Raw genomic sequence first — 17760 nt, 5'->3', positions numbered from 1 at the left:
ATGTTTGAATATATTAGGATGCTTGGACAAGATTTAGTACAAAGAGAAACAGCAATGAACAATAGGTCCTCTTTGTCTCTGGTCCACCAGCTCCATCCACAGAGCTCATGCCTAATATTTGTCGTACATTACCATGTGATATCATGTTGTGATATTAAAGATCCTGAGCACCCTCCATGAGAACGTGGAACTTCCTCAGTTGTGGCAGTAGATGGGTAAGAAAGATAACTCTGTCTAACCATAATATGTGGTAGGCATTTTCCTGATGCCACTAAAACACACAGGCTTGAGTTTTACAAATTTAAATTGAAAAAAAAAAGTCTCAGAAATATTGTTAAATAAAATTAAATGCCAGGTTGTTTGGTACAGGAAACAAAATTGGCCAAAGAAAAGTGATAATCTTTGGTGATTTTTAACATCATCTACAAACAGACAATTTCAGACATTTTGAAGAGCAGCTAAAAATTAATTAGAGAAAAAGTGGGGGTGGAGAGATGGCTCAGTGCTTAAGAGCACTTGATGCTCTTGTAGATGATACAGGATTGGCTCTAGCTCCTACATTGCAGCTTTTACCATTCAAGAACTCCAGTCCATGGGGACTTGGCACTCTACACTGCTATCCATATTCAATAGGCACACACATACATACATTCAAGGGAATCACTTATAAAACCAATAGAAGTAAATGTTTTTTGTTATAAATGTAGACTCAATGTGTCACCTAGTCCCTGAGTGTAGCATTTGACCTAACACAAGTGCACACACTTGAGCATGTCTGCTGCCAATTCATGAGAAAATTGTTATGTTATAACACTAAAATATCAATTTTAACTATTACTTTTGGGATGAGGATTGTACAAAAGGCATCATAGTACCTGTATCAGACAACAAAAATCATAAAATTCTAGCAGAATCTAATCTCACAGTGTAAAAATTGCCTTTTTCCCAAGGCTCTATAAACCCAGAAGTACATAAAAAAACTTTGTGCAGTTTCACAGACAGAAGACTCTGGTCTCTACCTTCTCTGGTGTTCATTAGTAGGTGTCTTTCCTGAGGTAAGACAGCTGATGTTACCAGGGTTTGTAAAGAAACAAAGAAGAGAACATGAAACAATAAGGAAATGAAAACGATGGCGCAAACCAAACCTTAATTGCCATACTTACAAACGGCATTCATCTTAAGGGATAGACTGTGCTGGTTCAACATTCTCTGGAACATTAGTGACCATTTCTGTACTGAACACTGGTAGGAAAAACAGAAAGAGAAAACTCAGTAATACAGATCATTCCCATCAGCATGGTGGCCTTTTGAGCATGCAAATTTTAGTAATCACTACTGAGACCAACTCTGTGATGATCAGAAAAGACAATAATGTATCTGAAATGTAAGGTGTGCTGCTTGACTCATAAATCTAAGTCTACAGAAGTATTCAAGAGGTCATGTCCCATAAACAATAATATACATGTGTGTATATTACACATATATATGTATATATTTAGTGTGTGTATGTATATGTTTAATGTGTGTGAAATAATATTCTTTCTGCTTTTTAAAGTATTTTACAGAACTTTAAATGCCAACATTTTAACAAATGAATACCATTTATTAACATGTAAATATGAGTGGGTACTTGAAACAGTGGGACTCCATACACTGACTGAAAACAGCAGGATGTTCTGTAACTTTTGCTGTGTATGTAGTGAGAGAAATGGGATAAAACAGGTACACAGCAGTGTTCGTGTATGATGTGACACACCTTGAGACTGGGTAACAGCCTATAACCCTCTCTACCTTGTGGATGCCATTTCTTGTAGGTCAGTTCTCATTTTTTGAAAGTGAAAGCATTGGAGAATCTCAGACACGTGGAATGCCATGTGGATTGAGGGTCCCAAGTGTGAAGAAGCACCTGGAACACATTATAGGGAGATGTGTCCCATCACTCTGGCTTCTTCATAAACACCCACTGTAGCTTCACAGTCACAAACTCTGTTTCTTGAAGTCAATTCACTAGGGAGCATAATAAGGCTGTCTTATTTTCTCTATAAAGGCCCAAAGGAGGGTGTTTGCAAGAATACTGTCATGAGGATGATTGATAATACCCCAATCATGCAAAAAACTGACTCTTCAGTCAGCCTGGTCAAGGACTGGTCAAGGGTCCAGAATTTCTGAGAAGAGCAGACTCCAACTTCAAAACACAAAAATCCTTTGTTCCATGAGCTTATTAAATGAGGCAATGCCTAAGTCTTTTCTTTTCCTCACTGAGAGGTAAATGCTCAAGCAGATGTGATATAGGGGAAAATAGAAAGGCCCCTTTATTATTATCAGTGGTGGGGATGAGGGGTTGTCACTGAACACACAGAGCAACATCATGATGGAAGCCATGAGGACAGAGGAACATCAAAGGGATCCTGAGGGCAACAGCCTCCCCCAGTTCCCATCAATGAGTGCCTTCTCTAAGGGTGGGGCCTGTCTCAGTCCTATAAATGCAGGCTGGCTCCCCAGGACTCTCCACACACTGGGCTCCTGCTCACCAATCCTCCAGGTGACTCTCAGCCATGAAGACACTTGTCCTCCTCTCTGCCCTTGTCCTGCTGGCCTTGCAGGTGCAAGCTGATCCTATCCAAGAGACAAATGAAGAGACTAAAACTGACGAACAACCAGGGGAAGAGGACCAGGATATGTCTGTCTCCTTTGAAGTCCCAGAAGTCTCTGCTCTTAGCCGTAATGGTGAGTGCTGGTGCCCAGTGTGATGGAGGCTTGGAGTCTCCTGAGGGAGGGTTGAAGATGAGCCCTGGAATCCTGTGGAGAGGAATCTGGTGGCCTTGGTAATTCTATTTTAATTTGTTTTATATTCATTACAGTACCAGTGAGAGTAAAGTAACTCAAATTGAATTTTGTTCCATAAGTATTTTACTGTAAAAAATACACATGGGAAGTTCACCAGAATACAGAGCAATTCCATACTCTGAATAGATGCTTAGAGAACACAAGGAGTCATTGTCTTAGGTATTAGTAGAAATTGTTCTTTGTGTAAAGAAACTTTGAATCCATTTAGGAGTATACTCAAGTGTCTACATGGTGATAAAAGAACACAGGAATTAAAGACACATCAGAATGGCTCTCAAGTGCATGACCAACACCCCTGAAGTGCATTATGTATTGAGATGTCCATGCTGAATCTTATCTCCTCATAGGATCACATACCATTCCACACTGACAATATCAAAACTGAATGCCTGATTCTTTTCATGTCTTTCCATCAGGAAACCGGTATTGCCACTGTAGACATAGATTCTGCAGAGGGAGAGAAAGACTTATTGGGAGGTGCGGCAGGCATTATGTACTCTGCTGCCACCACTGAATATGGAGACCACATAGACAAGACAACAATGAGCCCTGAGGCCACTGATGCTGAGTGTTGATGACCACTCCACTTGAGCTGCTTCTTTTCCTCCAATAAATTTCTTGCAATGTGCTACTTGTGTGTTTGCACTCTTTGATGTTTGTCACAAGGCTCAGGCAGAACTCTGTATATAATGTTTCAGACCCAACTGGAAACCTCTGAAGATGTAGAAATAATTCAGTCTTTACTTACAGAATACTGCCTCCATATACTAACAATTTAAAATGACTTGAGGTTCAGAAACACAATGTAAAGAAAGCTCAGAATGTTCAAGATCCTGCTACACACCTTTCCTGACTTGTGAATCTGCCTTCTGGTAGACTTGACTCACTCTCAAAGACATTGCCTATATGTTAAGAAGAACTACCCTTGGGTTTCAGGTTTATACAGTTCTAAGTGTTATTTTTAGAAAGTGTTGAAGTATCAGTGAACCGGGTCTGGATTATATCTCTGGCTTCTAAGCCCTGGGTTATTTTTGGCTTAATGGAGACAACTTTTATCAATATAAAAAGTCAGGAACACAATGGGTAGGAGGAAAAGCAGGGCCTCCCACACTATGATGTGCACATTATCTGCAGTAACTACCCTGGTATAGGACAACATAAGTTTTCTATACAGAAAACTTCTTCATATACAGAAAGTGTACATGTCTGATGACTCCAATGTGCTTCTCAAGTTACACTCAAGTGATTTACCATGTAGCTTTGAAGGCCTTAATTCAGCTTGGAAGATATTTCCACGATAAATAAAGAAATCAGTAGACAATGCTTGTGGCCTTAGTTTCCAGTCAGGCTACTGGGTGCTGAGAGTCAGGCTCTAAATCCCCTATATACCTTAAGGGAAAACCATGTCTTGATGAAAGGACAGCAGTGGTGGTGACATTATAGATTCTAGCTTCTAGTAGCACAGAGGGTGTGTGTTTCCAGCAGACATTTTTGTGGGTTTTTAATATGGATGGAACCATGCTGAGAGAATTGAATACCCACATCCCAGTTTGAGGAAGAAAGGATGCTAGAAGCTTCTTACTTAGTAGTTGTTATAGCAACCATGACAGGTACCAGCTCCACTGATTGAGCTAGTAGAGAAAGTCTAACTGTAGCCAGTATAATCTTTTTGCCTCAAGTGTTATAGAATACCAATTAGTGGCTTGCAAACATAATAGGCAGTTACCAAAGTCCCTTAAGATATTTCTGTCTTTAAAGAAGTCACTTGTGCCCTGGGAAATATAAATTTATTAATTAAGATAAGTGTGGGATCATCCTTCTGAAATGGGTTAATCTCATGGCATAGGTTCTCTGTTTCCAGGAACAGTTAGCATAACTCTACTAAGTATCAATCAGCAAACCCATGACACAATCTTATTGATCAACCTTCTTACTAACATTCTCCAAGGCCAATGTAAAAGCTCACTGAGCTAAAAACCTCTCTAGTTTTTGTCTCCAGAGAGTTTATTCTAACACTGCTTCCTGTTACAAATTCTTGACTGATGAAGACCCATGTTTGACTCAGTACTGACTCAACAAGCTCATCATGTATTCTTCCTTTCCACTTTTGCAGTTTAGGGTGAAATTGTTTTGTAAAATGCAAAAGTTCATTTTCTTTAGTCTGACCACTTCTACTGGTGAAAATTCTAGGTGCATAACAGTAGTCTTCATGCATGTGTATGCACATGGTGAAATGATTAAGTTGGGGAAGTAGCATATCTGTCACCTCAGGTATTTATAATTTTGCATGGTCAACACTAAAATTCTACTGTACTACCTGTTTTGAAATACATGATCCATAATTATTAACAACCATGTTATTGTGTAATAATCCACCAGAACTCATTGCTCCAACCTAATTGTAATTCTGTAGCAATTGACCAAACTCCTCTTCGAATCTCTTGATCTTACCAGCCTCTTCTAGTATGTATTCTATTCTCACTTGCCATTACATTGCTTTTTACCTTGGATGTGTGGGAACATGTCATTTGCTTTGTGAGTCTGAATATTATACAGTAAGTGTCCTTCAGTACCATCTCAGTTATTTAAAATTCCATCATTATATGGTTGACCAGTATTCCACTACACACACACACACACACACACACACACACTTTATGGATGTACACCATATTCTCTTTATCCACTCATCTTCTGAGGGATATCACTTGGCAATAATGTACAGTATACAAAGCAACAATACACAAAGATATCTCGGCAGCATACATAGTTTATTTCTGTTTGAATGTTTGGTGTTACGACCTCTTTATCAAAAAAACTGAAAATAAAGGATTAAGAGATCATAGTTTTCTGTGCTTTACCAACTTACTTTGCCACTCAAAGTTCTACAGATCATTTAAGAACCTTGCAGGTTAGAGGAAAAGATTCTCCAGTCTAAAGTGGCCCAGATGTTCACCTTTCCAACATCTTAATACCTGGACCCCTTGGGTGACTGTGACCCTCTCCTAACTCTCTTCAGCTCTCTAGCCAATGACCACATGCCCCCACACTTGTCATCGCCGAGATTCTCCCCCATTTGTGTGTTTATCTAAATCTCCTGGTTTGTAACCTATCCCACTGCCTTCCTGTCCCTTGATGCTGAAGATCCTTGTTCTTTGATAGTTTCCCTCAAAAAAGCTAAGCTTGAGACTCAGCTGCCATCTCTGAGGCTCAGGGTGTACCCAGAACACTTGGACCCAGCTTTCATGGGAGATGCTCTGTGTTAGGAGTGATCTCCCTTGGCATGCATGTTAATTGGATTGTCTTGGATTCAGGTTCAGGAACCACCCTTGCCTCAGCATTTTCACCCAAATCCTTGAGAACCCTAAGAAGGATTTTTGATTAGAAAAACTGGTTGGTTATAAAAATGAAAGTGTAGCCCTCGCCTTTCTTCCTTTTTCCTTTTCTGATGGCTCTCATATGATGGCAGAGAGAGTGAAGGGCAGATCTGGAAAGGCTTTGTAGTTCCAAGTCCTAAGGGGCAGGTGGTGAGGAGGGAAACACTTGCTTGTTTTCCTCATGTTCTAGCAATCACCAAGTCCATCCAGCCCACCCCACTAAATCTCTCCCCAAGGACAGAGACCTGAACCCCATTTGGGTTTCACACTAACCCTGCAACTCCATTGCAGAAATCTGGATTAAACAATGAGTTGTTCATAAACGAATCCCAAATAGTACAGGCCATTATGCCACTTATCTAGGATGGGTTTTCTGGGTCATTGTTGAGAAACAGATGAAAAGATGAAGCCCCACTTCCTCAACACATTGACAACAGAAAGGCTGATTTTCAACCAAATCATCACAAGTCACAGGTTCCTTCACTGTGTATGTACATGAACATGCTTTGCTCTTCTACTGCCATGTAAGATATCATTGCAAGCAGAAATAGATTTCAAATAACACACATATACATGTGTTCTAATTCATATTTATCATTTGGACATTGATCAGTACCATGGGCACAGAGATGAGTGGTTCACTAGGACTTGGAGTGTTTACTGCAGAAAATCTCTCCAGCATGGTTGGCATGTCAGTACTGGTGTCGGGAGGGAGCTTGAGACAGGCTGTGATCTGAGACCAGATGTGCAGAGTACAACCATCCATCCTGGCTCAGGAGGGAGGGATCATCATCAACCTGTCTGAGCAGAGTGGGTTTTGATTACAGATAATTGCAAACTTTATGAACCAAAACATTTTTCCTAGGAGAGCTGCCCATCAATATTTCTGGTCTACCATTATAAGGGACGTCACTGCTTTCTCTGTGGTTCCCCCAACAAGACTCAGAGTTCCTCAAAGAATGAAAGATGGGTTCCAATATGAGTCTCTACTTTAGTCCGTTTTGTGTTGTGTAATAGGACAACACATACCAAGTCATATAATAATCATATTGTACACAGCAGATAGTACCAATTTCCTGCATTTCTGAGGGCTATGAAGTCTCAGATACAAGTGTCAAAGGTTTACTCTGTGGTGATGGCCCATTTCCTGGCTTGTAAATGACATTTTCAGAAAATATCAGAACCTGGTAAAAGGAACAAGATGATTCCCCAAGCCTCTTTTCTAAGAGAACTACCCTGTACCTGGGACTCTTCTCTTTCACCCCAATCCCCTTGCTGAAGACCCCACTTGTGAATGTCATAACCATTGGGAGTATGATTTCCATGCATTAATATTAGTAAGACTTAAGCATTCTGACCACATTATCATTTAGTAAGGATAATAGCAAATAGTAACACTTCTGTTCTTGGAGACAAATACAACTTGTTAACATGGGTGAGATTTTGCTACTGGACAAGAAATGACCAAGTTCATGCTCAAAAGAAGCTAGGGCAAGCCTGCTTTCTGATAGCAGGTTCAGAGGATCTGAGGTCACCCCAAAGGTTTGTTTTCCCTCTTAGAGAATGTATGCTGGAACACCAGTGCCTCTCCAGTATGGAATGTCCATTCTGACTGGACTCAAGCTGGGTCTAACATTGTCTTTATACCTGGCCAGAACTGGTTTAGGCATAATGCTTCTGTGCACACATCACTTGGTAGACTAGCTAACTCCACTCACTCTGCCATCTGTCCAGCCAGGGGGACATTCAGAAGTCATTGTGTCTCAAGAAACAATGGCATGAGTGTTTTTCCCACATGACTCTAGAGAACAGTTTAGCATTATTTAGTGGCCAGGAAAGGTTTCATGCTGTCTTTTCAGAGAATGATAATATAATATATGTATATGTATAATTTAACCACATGGCAAACTCCATTAGAACCTGTACTGTCTCACAGCAGAATTATTGTACAATCTCAGCATAATGCAATGTCCTTACTCTGATGAATGGCTTAACTAGTTCTAACAGTTGTAACTTAGGTCCAGGGGATGTTTACTGAGAACTAGTTCTCAAATCCTTATTTACATTATCATTGACTAAGTATTTTAGTCATCTCCACAAAGCCTAAACCATGATTTGTAACCCACACATTTTCTGTGTACTCTTTCACACTTTCTCATACCAGTGATCAAGCCTCAGCCACAGAGCTATGCAGAACAGGCTCCTTGGAGTGAGCAGCAATAGGTAAAGGGGTGTTATCTGTCTCTCTTGCTCTGTTCTGCCTGAATACCCCAAGGGTCTGCAAGAAATGAAAGTAATTTTCAAAGTATTTATATGTCATTGAGACCTAACTCCCTAAAGGAAAGGCTGCTCTAGAGAAGCCCACATCATCAGACACCCTTCCAGGGTCATTCTGTTTGGGCCTCTGGCAGCTAAGAAGGACAGAAACTACTGATTAAGGAGAAATAAAACATTTGCCAAAACTCAAATATCTTCCTTGTCTTTCCAGTAGGGATAATAATATAATCTTTAAAATGTCTTTCTTTCTGTAAGAGCTATTTCTTGCTATTGCTTGGTTTTGGCTTCTGAGTTGTGCATGTTTTCTACATATAGTATGTATGTTTCTTTTCAGATGTATACTTTCCTTACCCTTTCTACCATGTTCTAGCTTGCTACCTCACCCCAATGCTTATTCTCTCTCCTGTGCAGAAGCTGCCCATCCCAGTGAAATTCCACAATGCCACTTGCCCACCTACCTTATTCCAAGCACCTTTGGTGTCATGTAAGTCTTCACTGTCTAAACACAGTTCTGTATTTTCTTCCAGTAGGTTTATGCTTTTACAACCTATGTGCAGGTCTTTAATTCATTTCACTTAAGATAAAGTTCCAACTGTGCATGAAATAATTGGGTGTATGCTTTAGTACTTACTGTCTTAATTGCCATTTCTACTTGCATAGACATAGAAGAAACAAACACTCATCCTCCTTAGACCAATGCTTCGCCTAGAGTCTCAGGAGCTTATTTCATCCATAGTTTGATGAGGTCAAGGTGTTCAACAAGCATTGACTCTCTACATCATAAGGATCCAGGTCTGACTCCGGAGTCTGCAACTTCAGATAACAGATAAGAGTCCATCTTGAGAGACTGAGAGGCATTGTTTTTTAGACTTAATACATGAAAGTACTGTTTCATTTCTTTCTTTTTACATTAAAAAGCACAAACTCATTCAAGTGTAAGTGCAAATTCTAAGCAGTAAGAGGAGAAATATCAGGGTCCTCATCATCCTCACCAGCTTCAACCAAAGGCAGCCACCAGACACAAGGGACAAAGTTTGTCATGACTCAGCTGTGAGAACAAAAGCATCAAGAAGACCTTGAGGACAAACGCCTCTCCTTTAACAATGTAGATCCTTCCTAACTGCAGGGCCTCTCTCAGATACTTCTTCTCATATACACCAACATATACACAAACAGACAGACATGCAGATAAACAGAGACATGACACACAAACAGACACATACACAGACTCTCTCTCTCTCTCTCTCTCTCTCTCTCTCTCTCTCTCTCTCTCTTTCACACCCACACACACACACACACACACACACACACACCCCATGTGTTCAGATCTTCAGCTATACCTTAAGATATCCAGGTATATGTATCTTAAGATACCTTTATTTACACTTCTCTTTTGGTGCTAAGCTGTTGGAAAATGAGACTATTGTCGCTTACATGACCTGATATCCTGTGACACACAGGGATACAGCAAGAATGATCTGGTCCTAGAGAACAGGATCCTCAGTCATGAAACCAACTCATGCCACCTGTACAGGCACCTGGATCCTGAACCAAACAAACTGGCCTGCTTATGGAACTGGAGATTCTGAGCTTTCAGTTCTTAATAACTACCCATAAAATTTAAAGGCATTTATAAGTATGCTTCTATGTTTATCCGGCACTCTCTTAAGCCACTTTAAGGTACAAGTTTAACTCTAGTAAAATAAAAAGAGATTCCCATGCCTTCAAATTCCAAAGTGCTAACAAGGGGTTGTGGTGGCTTTTATGAACTCACATTCTCACTGATGCTCAGAAGATCTATTAATTCAGAGATTCTAGCTTCTTTTACAGAGTCTCTCTTACTTTTCTTAAAATGCTTGCTTTGGAACTCATGTGGTAATGTTTAGAGTGAACTGGAGCTTGATGCCCAAGCCTACTGCACTGAGAGTCCTCTGAAGACACTCTGAGAAAAGAAGAACCTTTAGGACAGCCATGCCACCTGATGGCCAGTGACAGGCCATCTGTTCACTTCTCTATGAACCTTGCCCTTCTTTCCTGGAAACCTCTCGACTGTTGATCAGAGTCTCATTTGAAAAGACTTTTTAATATGGAATTACACCAGAGCAGCTGAGAAAAACATATAAACAGAACTGGGTCTCAACAGATTACATTTCAGTGCATGCTCCTAGGCTATTGGCCCTTGAACTGTTTGGCTGTGGGTGTGAAGATGTGGTGAAGAGACAAAGACAGATAAAGAGATAAGGCCCTCAGGACTGAGTGTCACCTTCAGGCCCTTCTCCTGGGAAGCAGGAGCCTTCTATCAAGAAGCAGGAGAGTTCCTTATCTTGTTTGATTCTGGTCACTAAAATGTGGATCCCAGAAAAATGAGCCCTTTGTATTAGGGTGAGATTTTAGTGTTTGCATATGTGTAAGGGAAGAGATCAAGGCAATGTGAACAGGACACACAAAGCTTCCTTAATCTCATTGAACCCTTTGGTGTTCCTCTGATCTTAGATTCCTACTTATACCACATGTTGCATCTATTTGATGACTTTGTTTGTCTAACTCATGAGCAAGGAAATGTAAATGATAAGCTTTTTTGATCCCAGCTGCTTTAATATTTATCAACAGTCATGTGAACTGCTCTCTGTTGTAATCTATTGCTTTTAGAATGCACTAGGAACATCCATGAATCCTCAAAATATGTCACACACTTCCATTAATATAGATCCCTGCAATTTAAAGAAACACTTCTGGGAACGACTACAGAGTTTGAAAATCTTTTGACTCTGCTGCAATGTGAGCTGCAACCTTTGAGAAACAGCTTCTAAACCCTATGCAGAAGTTTTTGTCCTGTCTCCTTGTGACACAGTTTTTCTGTGGGTGTTTACTGGCTCATAACATGTCTCATTCAAGCACAGCGGAGAATAGTCCTGGTGGTATAGTCCTGTAACTCCATTATTAGGATGAAACTAGAAACAGAACTGTAATACCCATGCCAGAAGGACTACATACAAAGACCCTGTCTCACAGAGAGTAAACATGCACAGCACATTGGCTGCAGGCACTCTAAAGACTTTCTTCAAAGTCCTTCAAAACTTTGTGAAAATTAATTAATTAATTCACATCCTGAACACTCCATGACACAATTCCTGCCTCTGGTCCACCCTCACAGAGTTTCTCCCTCTCCCTTCCTCTTATGAGAGAGTATGACATTTTGATGTGTATTCCCATACCCTTGTGCATAAAGTCTCTGCTAATTTAGGTGTGTCCTCTTCCAATGAGGCCAGACAAGGCAGCCTGAAGACATGGAGACTGAGCTGCATGTCTGCCACATATGTGCCTGGCACCATGATTTACCCCATGTTTCCTTTTGCTTTATGGATCAATATCTGAGTGTTCTCATGGGCTAGGTTAGTTGAGTTTCTTGGTGTTCCTGTGGGGTTCCTATCCCCTTAAGGGCTTTCTATCTTTCCCCCAGGTCTTCCTTATGGGTTCCTGACCTCCATTCAATGTTGGCCTGTGAATCTCTGCATCTGTTTTAGTCAGCTGCTGGGTAGAACCTCAGCTTAGAGGTTAAATTATGCTAGGCTCCTGTCTGCAAACATACCAGGACACCATTAATAGTGTTAGAGACTGGTACTTGCCCATGGGATGGGCTTCAAGTTGGGTCAGTTATTGGTTGGCCATTCTTCAGTTTCTGCTCCATTTTTGTCCCTGCATTTCTTTTAGACCAGACAAATTTTGGATCAAAAGGTTTGTGGGTGGTATCCTTATTCCTCCATTGTGGTTCCTGCTTGATTGCTGAAGGGGCCTCATTAGGTTCCATGTCCCACCATTAGGCATCTTGGCTAAGGACACCTCAGTTGACTTCTGGGAGCCTCATCAATCCCAGTTCTCTGAGACTTCCTAGGTTTTGCCTTCTGCCCTGCTACCTACAGTAGCTGCAGATTTCTGTTAAATTTTTTTGTCCTTTGGCTTCTCTCCTGTCTCTTCCAAACCTGATCCTGTCCCCCCATTCCTCCTTTTCTCTACTCTACTACCCAGTACCCTCCCTCCCTTTGCCTCATATGACTATTATGCATTTGCTTCCAAGTGAGATTCAAGCACCCCGATTTGTGTCTTCCTTTTTTGTTTAACTTTTTTGGGTCAGTTGGTTGTGGTTTGATGTAAAGCACATTGGAATACTGGAACCATTATCCATGAGTGAATTCTGGATCCTGGGTTTATTCCATTAGTAATTGACTTGCCTGGACTTGCCCAGCCCTTAGGCCTGCTCTTTTTAACTTTCCTCCTCATGCTTTTCTTCCCTGCTCCACACACACACACAGACACACAGGCACACAGACACACACACACACACACACACACACACACACACACACACACACATACACACACACACACACACACACACACACACACACACACACACATACACACCTGTTCTACTCTTTCCTTCTCTTTTAACTCAGGGTTGTATTGGAGACTATGGCAACTGGATCTTATCCAGTGTGCTTTTCTCTACAGTGTGCTGACATTGGCAATGACTTACTTGGTGCCTTTGTATAGAAGAATTTAGAATTTGTCCTCAAGCACATTTAGGTAAGTATCTGAATCAATCCCATATTTTATGGTAGAGTATCTTCTTAAAGATGGTTTACATTTATAATAATTAAGCATTATGTGTATGTGTGTGTATAATATATGTATATATATATACATACATATACATATATATATATATATATATATATATATATATATATATATGAGGGCAAATTGATACTTGGAGAATTGATTACCCTGTGAGCCATCTGACACTTCAGTGGAAATAGGTTTTGAGGGTCAAATTTGAATATTTATTCAATAGCTTTTAATTGTTGGTTTAATCAGAAAACAAATTTACTAAAAATTGTAATTCTTAAGGCTAAAATTCCACAGAGATAAAACTGTAAAATACTAATCTTGTAAAACCTGCTAACTTGTTATAAAAAAAAAGTTATATAGATAAATGATAAACACATATATGAAATTTGTTATTATTGGGAAACTACTCTAAGGACCAGTTGAGCTTACTGGTCTCAAGGAAAGAGGCCAGGAAAGTCACCAAGGTGAGCAAAGACAGAGGGGAGGAGGCAGAGAAACAGAGAAAGCCTACAAGCAGAGAGAGAAGAAGAGAGAGGAGAAAACTACATGTCTAGATTATACAGAGAATAGACTCTGGTGTAGGGCAGCCTTACAGACTCAGAGACAACCTGTGCCTCAACAGGAATCAATGATTTGCTTCCAGTGTTCTAGAGCTAATAGGGAATATGGTGGCTAAAGACACTGTCTTAGGTCTGAGGCCAGCTCTGAGAGCAACCAGAGAATAAGACAAGACTAGGAAGTCCAGGAATACAGGAAACACTAGATGTTCTTTCACACTGAGAAAACTCCAACAGAAAGATCACTGGGGTCTTTGAAGTTAAAGGGCCCAGGCCTTTTTTATTTTTCTATATTTTATTTACATTTCAGATGCCATCCCCTTTCCCCATTTCCCCTCCCTAGAAAACCCCTATCCCATGCCCTTTTTCCTTTTTGCTTTTATAAATTTTTTAAAATGTCAATAAAGGCTTTATAAATTTGGTAATGCTCAATCAGAAGTGTAACCCAATACCCAACCTAGATATATAAACTATCATTGGTGGAGACACATGAACATCTGCCTCCATGCCCCCCCCCTTCTCTCTCTCCTCACCTAGCTTCACCCTTCCTGTTAGAATAAAACTTTTCTCTCAAAATGCAATTAGAGCATAATTATTCCTAATTGTAACAGTGAGGTACAAGATATTCTTAATACCCAGTCCATCATTTTTTTGGACTAACCAGAACCTCTGTCATCTCTCCTAACTAAAACACTTAGTTTTGAATCTGGCTTTTTTTCTTGGCTTTAGGATGAATGTCAGCTGAAAACCATCCACTCAGATCTTTTCTATCAAAGTAAATAGCCAGGATTGGCTATAAGACTATAGGTCTTCAACCCCTTAGAAGTCCAGAATGACTGAGTTAACTGAAATTATGGGAAGCACTAAGCATAGCTTCTAAAATTTAGCCAATTTATAGAGACCACTGAACACCTGGAAAGCCCCTATACTGCCGAACGTTGGAGCATCAAATCTTCAGCCTTCTGGCCCAGAATCATCTGACAGACCTTAGTGATGCAGAATTATTAAGGGCTGATTATTCTGTCTAGGCAGATATAATGAGTTGACTATTCTGCAGGTGTGTCCTTTTCTGGACAGTGATTTGTCTGTAGATGACGAGAGGCAATTCTTGCCTAGTGGTTGTCTCACCACAACTGAAGTAACTCCAAAGATGCTCAATTTCTTCTTAGAATCCAAGACAGGAAGCTGTCAGGAGCAGACAAATGAACATAATCAAAATGAACATAAATATATAAATATTTATAACATCAATTCTATGTACTTCTGAGGTTTTGAAAACCAACTATCCATGTGAGGTAATCTGGACTATTGTCTGTTAACTCCTCTCAGCTATTTCTAAATAAAATATGGAAAACACCCTAACAATAAACTCAAAGCCATGAATTTGCTATAGTCCCTTAACTCATAGGCTAACTGTCCCAAATCAGCTTAAAAAAGTTAAAGAAGGACTGGGTCTAAGCCTTGTATTCCTAAATGTGTTATACAGGCACAATGCCCATGAGAGTATCAATATTCATCTTACTTTTATATCAATAGGAAGCTCGTACTAATGAAAACCTTAAATTTGAAATCAAGGTAAATTTTGTACCATTTAAGAAATTATAGCTTCATCTTGATAATAATTGTACAGATTTCTACCAATAGGTTATGACTATGCAATAAATCCTAGCTAATCCTCCCTGTTCCAACAAAACCACTACTTTTCCCTGAAAAGATAGCCCAATATTAACCACTTTAGTCCCCAAGCCCAGGGAATAGTGGCGCTGACTCTTCATTGACTTCTTCAAGCTGATTACGGGCGTTGAGATATTAGAAGAGGGGTGGGGGGAAGAGTAAATTGATAAGCCTCTGATGCTGTGTCTTCACTGCATCCAGATGGAATTTCTGGACATCAGAGGTTTGAGCAGGTCTGCTCAGTTTGCTTAATAGACGCACCAAGGCTGTGTATTCTGCAATATACAATTCTCAAAACTAGTTTTAGTATCAAGATAATTTTTTTAGAGGGCTGACATTTTATTAAAGATATTGGTTCTAAAAACTTTTCTTTTTTTGTTCCCTTTTTAAAATTGGTTATAATATTTACATTTCAAATTTTATCCCCTTATCCCATCCCCCCTCCTTGTGCTTCTGTGAGTGTATGATTTTCTTGTTTCTATGATGTTGTTTCCATCAATATAAACTGCCTCCTAAATTTCCAATTCCTTCCATTTGTGTTATTAAATCTCCATTTTTTTCTTTTTTTTCTTTCTTTTTTTCTTTTTTCTTTTTTTTTTTCATCTTTTTAAAAAATTGGGTATTATATTAACATTTCAGATTTTATCCCCTTATCCCACTTCCTCCCACCACCCAAAAACCTCCTATCCCATCCCCCCTCCTCATGCTTCTATGAGGCTGTGCCCACACCTACCCTCTGCCTCCACTACTCCCTCCCCAACCTCACAACCCCCCCCCCCACTCTGTGTTTGTTTTTCATGGGACCAAGAATCTCCTCTCCCACCTATGCCCAACAAGGCCATCCTCCCCTACATATACTGATGGAGTCATGGGTCCCTCCCTGTGTGCTCCCAGGCTGGTGGTTTAGACCCTGGGGGGCTCTGGTTGTTTGGTATTGTTGCTTTCCTTCTGGGGTCACAAACCCTTTCTGCTCCTTCAGTCTTCTCTCTAATTTCTCCATTGGGAAACCCTAGATCATATCAGTGGTTAGCTGTGAGCACTGTCCTCTGAATGTGTCAGTCTTTGGCAGACCTCTAAGGAGACAGCTAAATCATGTTCTTGAGAGCATGCACTTCCAGCCATCCACATCAGTGTCTAGCTTAGGTGACTGTACATGGGATAGATACCCAGGTGGAATGGTCTCCAGATGGCCCCTCCTTCAGTTTCTGTCCAATGTTTTGTTTCCATATTTGCTCCCTTGAGTATTTTTGTTACTTGTTTTAAGTAGAACTGAGGCATCCCCTCTTGGTTTTCCTTCTTCATGAGCTTCATGTGGTCTGTGAGTTGAATCTTGGCTATTCCAAGCTTTTGGGCTAACATCCACTTAATGGTGAGTAAATACCATGTGTGTTCTTTTGTGATTGGGTTAACTCAGGATGATAATCTCTAGATCCACCCATTTACCTAAAAATTTCTCAAATTCATTATTTTTAATAGCTGAGTAATATTCCATTGTATAGATGTACCACATTTTTTTGTATCCATTCCTCTGTTGAGGAACATCTTGGTTCTTTCCAGCTTCTGGCTATTATAAATAAGGCTGCTATGAACATAGTGGAGCATATGTCCTTATTATATGTTGGAGCATCTTCTGGGTATATGCCCAGGAATGATATAGCTGGATCCTCAGGTAATGCTATGTCCAGTTTTCTGAGGAACCACCAGACTGATTTCCAGAGTGGTTGTACCAGCTTGCAATCCCACTAACAATGGAGGAGTGTTCCTCTTTCTCCATATCCTCATCAGCATCTACCATCACCTGAGTTTTTGATCTTAGCCATTCTGACTGGTGTGAGGTGGTATCTCAGGGTTGTTTTTATTTGCATTTTCCTGATGACTAAGGATGTTGAGCATTTCTTAAGGTGCTTTCAGCCATTCGAGTTTCCTCTGTTGAGAATTCTTTGTTTAGCTCTGTACCCCATTTTTAATAGGGTTATATGGTAGTCTGGAGTATAATTTCTTGAGTTCTTTGGATATCTTAAGATTTAACATCTTAATATTTTTTTAATTAGATATTTTATTGACACTTCAGATGCCATCCCCTTTCCCCATTCCCCCCCCCTTAGAAAACCCCTATCCCATGCCTCCTTTTCCTTTTTGCATTTATACATTTTTAAAAAAAATGTTAATCATAGGCTTTATAAGTTTGGTATTGTTCAATCAGAGGTGTAACACACTACCCAACCTAGATATAACAACTATCTTTGACTGGTGGAGATACATGAACATCTGCCTCCCTGTCTCCCCCTCTTTCTCTCTTTCATCACCTAGCTTCTCCTCTCCTTCTTCTCCTCCTCTTCTTACTCCATCTCTTCCTCTCAGTACTCCTCCCACCTTAGCTCCTTCTACATATCACCCTT

The 17760-nt window shown here is 40.1% G+C and overlaps 1 long non-coding RNA gene across 1 annotated transcript; it reads left to right on the top strand.

The window, feature by feature from the left end:
* Positions 1-2471: 2471 nt before the first annotated feature.
* LOC143434592 (uncharacterized) lies at positions 2472-3475 on the top strand. The gene is made up of 2 exons (XR_013104205.1): positions 2472-2727; positions 3264-3475. It is a non-coding gene; the product is annotated as an uncharacterized LOC143434592 (long non-coding RNA).
* The last annotated feature ends 14285 nt before the right edge of the window (positions 3476-17760 follow it).

Source organism: Arvicanthis niloticus, chromosome 16 (assembly GCF_011762505.2).
Source record: "Arvicanthis niloticus isolate mArvNil1 chromosome 16, mArvNil1.pat.X, whole genome shotgun sequence".
Taxonomy (NCBI): domain Eukaryota; kingdom Metazoa; phylum Chordata; class Mammalia; order Rodentia; family Muridae; genus Arvicanthis; species Arvicanthis niloticus.
This window is presented reverse-complemented; position numbering and strand designations above follow the sequence as displayed.